We start from the raw sequence: 5,619 nt of genomic DNA on the forward strand, positions 1-5,619 counted from the left end.
GTGGAGTAAAATTTCCACATATTGGCCTTCAGATTGTTGAAAGAGAACAAAAATTGGAGGAACTATGCATTAGAAAGAAAGACACTCAAATCTGAGCTATTAACTTGTTCGACGTTTCTGGTGTGTGTTTATTTGGAAATTCTGACTACGAGCATGAATGACATTGTTATATTCCAAGTTTCTTTTGTCGACGGTAACATCATATATGCATGATAGTTTCTGGTCCATATTGTCAATTTTTCAGTTCATTACATTGAACTGCAGCAGCATCTTGAATTTACTTCTTGAAATTGCTGCATTATCCCCAAAAGGAGGGTAGGGATGTAGGATCGAGCAGATCTGTCAGATGCTTCCTCAAAGAAAACAAAAAAAAAAGTCAGTTGCTTTTGACAATAATTTTTTTCTCTCCGGCTGGCTCTTCATTAACAATATACCTAATTGTGCAGCCATCATAGTTCGACCCTAGGCTCAAAGTTCAGCTTTGCTATCTTGTAAAACCTTTTTCTCGCAAACAGGTGATCTTCTCTTCTATGCTCCAGCGCGGAACTTTCAAAAGCTAATATGAGGGGATGACTTACAATCAGGCGACTGGACTTTTTCCCCCTGTAATGGTAGCTGGCAAACGCCCGCTATATGGGGGATGGCAAGCAAGTGAACCATCTTTTGCTGGCAGTTTTAGTTGTAAAGCGAGATCAAATGACGCGATTTTTAACAAAAAAATACCTTTTCCTGCAATGCCACCTCAAGAAACTGTCATCTCTCCCCTCTCCCTCTCAACTAGGCGAACATTCGCAAAGTGTGAAAAGAATGACAAGAATTGGAACCCAAGGCCCGCCTCATAGTATCCAAGTTGAAAGTATGGTCGTTCTTTATCGGGATGTACTATTAAACTAAAATTGGGATTATCTGCAAAAAAATAAAATATGGTAGTATGCCACCCTCTCTGGTGAACGTTCGCCAGTTATGGGTGTCCTTTTTTTAGCTTCCATTTGAATCATCCAAAGTCCAGCGGCTCTAATTCATCTTCTACGCCAAACTTAAACCCTACACCCTCCAAATCAGAACTCGCACGCCTCCTCCCCCTCCCCTGCCCCTCCCTAGATGTGATGCTGCGGCGAGCTGCATTGTCTGATTGTCTCCGCCTCTCCGATGAGGTCCTGGTGAGCCCTCGCCCACGATGCCTCTACCAGCCACAACATCTTCGACTTGAGCTCGACGGCTATATAATCCTAATGGCAATGAGAGCAAAAATAAACAAAACCACCCGCATCGCTCAACCCTATTCAACGCCTACGTCGGCGAGGCCTCGCCAGGACGGCGCATCTGGCCACATATTCCCGCCTCGTTGCTCCACTTCTTCTTGAGGATTCAATTGAAGCTTAAAAGACTCCGGTCAAATGCACTAATACAAATACTACTCCAAAGTTCAAGATAAAAATAACTTGAATTCTCCCATAAAAAAAATAACTTGAATTCTTTTTTTTTTGCGAGGGTAAAAGAGATTTTATTCCAAAATCACAGGGTTACAATCCAGAGGCAAAAGTTCCTCCACACAGGGTGGACCTCTACCTAGCCATACAACAGTAGTACTCTCCGTACGACTATACGAAGCCAATCGATCTGCTACCCTATTTTGCTCGGCGCTTAATTTTCGACGGAATAAACTCTCTTACACCCATATGATGCTGAATCTCAGCCACCAAGTGCCCATAAGCTGAAAAACGAAGACCGTCCCCCTTCATTGCCAACATTGCTTCTGATGAGTCGGTTTGAACAATGACAGACCCCTCACAATGCTGATTAGCAAGGGCCATTCCTTGCATTAGAGCATGTAGTTCGGCTTCTAGGGCATCATTGCAGTTGAAAATACACCGATACGCTACAAAGATGACACTACCATCACTTCTTCGCAGCACCATCCCCGCTGCAGCTGAGCCATCTGCCCCCGGAAAGCTCCGTCCACCGATAGGGCGGTCTGTCCAGGTGGAGGCCTCGGCCAGTGCAGCACCGGTGCAGTTATGCGTGCAGTAGCTCGGTTAGGAATGATAGTTGACATTTTTCCTTTGATTATTTCCTTTGTGGTATACCTCCTGGCAAGTTGTATTGAGGACATGTAACTCTGAAGATAGTCTGTTGTCGCTGCGGTCGTCGGAATTGCCGTAGCATGTGTGAGATCATTGCGCAACGACCAGATTCTCCACAGGAGCATGATTGTGCAGTCCCGCATTGCATTGTCACAATGTAGCAAGATGTTAAGGAGCCAATCCTTCCCCGTGTCCTTCAGCACCTGGTTATCTGGCAAAGCCCAAACCTGGCGCATTTGAGTCCACAGCGCCTATGCATGGCCACATGTGATAAGAGCATGGAAGCTGGACTCCTTGTCCGAACCACACAACGGGCATGTATCACAGGTAGCAATGTGTCTGTATTTCTTGCATGTATTGTGGCTAACGCCCCGGACACCACTTTCCAGGCAAATATCCGCATCTTCAGGGGCAAGCTTGCGTTCCAAATAAGCCGCCAGATCGACTGGTGCCCATCAGGAGCGGCGCTAGACGACCCCTGTCCTGCCTGCCCTTCTGAAGAAGCGAGACGATAAACGCTTCTAACCGTAAAGCATCCACTCTTCTCTGGAAACCATGCCAAAAAGTCTTGCCCACCTCTCGGCGAAGTCCGAATCTTCAATATTTCACACACATCCATCTCCCAAAAATATTTCCGTAGCCTGTTCACATTCCAGGCTCCCGACTCTTCCAGAAAATTAGCTACCCAGTTGTATCTGCAATTTCCTTTTGGGGTTATAGGTTTGAAATCATGTCTCCTGGGTATCCATGCATCCCTCCATGTTTTAATCATCGTGCCATTCCCCACCCTCCAGATCAGCCCCTTCTTCAGCAGATCCAGGCCATGAGTAATTTCTTTCCAGACTGCAGAAGAGCTAGACGGGAATATCGTGTCCAAGAGATTACCGTTCGGGTAGTATTTCGCCCGTAGGAGGCGAGCGCAGAGACTGTCCGGGTTATGCAGTAACCTCCAAGCCTGTTTCGCGAGTAATGCCTGGTTGAATGCCCGCATGTCTCTAAACCCCATGCCCCCCATATCCTTGGGTAGGGTCATCTTCGCCCAACTGAGCCAGGCCATCTTTCTCTTGCCATTCTCCACTCCCCACCAATATTATCTCATCATCCTTGTTAAATCATCGCACATAGACGCCGGGAGGCGGAAGACACTCATCACATAAGTTGCTAATGTTTGCGCCACCGCCTTTATTAGAATTTCCTTATTACCCGACGACACATATTGTTCACTCCAATCAACCAGCCTTTTCCTAAGCCTGCCCTGCACGGTCTCAAATTGCCCTTTATGTACTCTTCCTTCCAATACAGGTAAGCCCAGGTACTTAGGCTCAAACACTTGCTGTGTCACCTCCAAAATACCCTTCATCTCCTCCGCCACCGACTCAACACAATTGTCTGAAAAAAGGATGGAACATTTTTCGGGGTTGATAAGTTGACCCATCGTTCTGGAATAAGTGTTCAACAGACCTTTGACAATGGTCGCTTGGTGGCTCGTCGCTTCAAACAATAACATAGTATCATCTGCGAACAGTAGATGAGATATGACTGGTGCTCCACGACAGATCGAAACCCCCTTCAGATCTCCCTCATTAACTGACTTAGATAACAGAGAGGACAAAGCATCAGCTATAAACAGGAAGAGGAAGGGGAGAGGGGGTCACCTTGCCTTAGCCCCCGAGATGGGGTAAACGATTCAAGTAACTTCCCATTGAACTTGACAGAGTATTTGACAGACTTAACACAAGCCATTATCCACGAAATCCACTCCAGCGAGAACCCCCATTTAATTAGGGCTTGCTCCAAAAACTCCCAATCCACACGATCATAAGCTTTCGAGAGATCCAACTTGTAAGCACAAGCTGCAGGACTGTTTGTTTTCATAGTTTGTATATGATGGATGCACTCGAAAAGCTATGATGGAATTATCAGAAATAAGTCTCCCAGGAATGAATGCACTTTGATTCTCTGAGATCAATTCTCCCAACAAGGGTCGCAGACGATTGACCAAGCACTTAGACACGATTTTATACAGCACGTTACAAAGACTTATCGGTCTGAAGTCCTTTAGTTCCTTTGGGTGAGGAATCTTTGGAATAAGAATGATGGCTACATCGTTCACTCCCTCAGACATTACACCTGACTTGAAAGAAATCCAACACCGCAGCTATAATCTCCGTCTTCAAAACAGCCCAGTTGCGCTGGAAAAACCTAGCCGTCAGGCCATCCGTACCAGGTGCTTTGATTGGACCGATCTGAAACAAGGCATTAGAAACTTCCTCTTCTGAGAAGGGCGCACACAACATATCATTCATGCCATGTGTCACTTTAGGAGCTATACCGTCGAGCACACCCGTAGGTGTTAGTGTCGGGTCCTTAGTCAAAACTTCCTGAAAATACGAGGTCGCCATGCGCTCCATATCTGACGGCACTAAGCACCATGTACCATTAGCTTGGCACAGGCGCTGGATGTAGTTCCGACGCGCCCGCCACACAGCCCGTCGATGCAAATATGCAGTATTACGTTCACCCTCTTTTAACCACGTGATCCTCGAGCGTTGTAACCATAGCATCTCTTCTCTATAGAGCAGTTCATCTAACTGATACATCTTCTGTTTGATCAAGGATCTGTCCACGTCTTGGAGCTGCAAATCAGCTAGCTGTTGCCGGAGTTTTCCAATTTCAGACGTGACGTGACCAAAGTTCTCCTTACTCCAAGAACGCAGCTTCACCATCATCTCTTTTAGAGCGTCGCTGACGGCCCAAAGAGTACCACCAGGCTTGCTTTTCCCCCACCGGTCCGCAATAACCGAAGCCAGCGCCGGATGTCGTTCCCACATGATCTCATATCTGGCCGTAGTTTTATTTTTAGTTGGCTACATGTGATAACCGCACCATCAGTGGACAGTGGTCCGAGCATGACGACGCGAGATGATCAACCTGAGTAAAGGGAAACATATCCTTCCAAGCTTCATCAGCACACGCCCTATCCAACCGAACACGAACGTTTATGTTGCCCATTTAACCATTATCATATGTATACGGGATCCCGGAGAACCCCAAGTCCATCAACTCATAGGCCAGTAGACAATCCCTAAACTGTTGCATTTGATTCTCAGACCGTTGCGTAAGGGAGAGGTGTTCATGTTGCCACATTGCTTCATTAAAATCCCCACACACTAGCCACGGCTCCGAGGATATGGCTCGTAGGTTTGACAAAGCGCTCCACATACGGTGTCTGTTCTCCACCCGTGGTTCTCCATACACATAGGTCATCCTCCATGTTTTATCATTTGCGCCATCTACAATACACACGCCTATATATACCGTGCACAAGAGTCCAAGACAGTCACTTGGAGATTTTCGTCCCAAAAGAGGGCCAGGCCCCCACTTAACCCATCACTGGACACACTAGCAAATCCTTTCATATGCAGTCTCCACTTGATCTTCTCCATCTTGCTTGAGGCTTGTCTAGTTTCAGATAGAAAAACCAGCCCCGGGGAATTGGCTTTGCAGAGGGTCAAGACCTCGCGAACTGTCCGGC

This window comes from Triticum dicoccoides, chromosome 2B, assembly GCF_002162155.2.
Source record: "Triticum dicoccoides isolate Atlit2015 ecotype Zavitan chromosome 2B, WEW_v2.0, whole genome shotgun sequence".
Lineage (NCBI taxonomy): Eukaryota > Viridiplantae > Streptophyta > Magnoliopsida > Poales > Poaceae > Triticum > Triticum dicoccoides.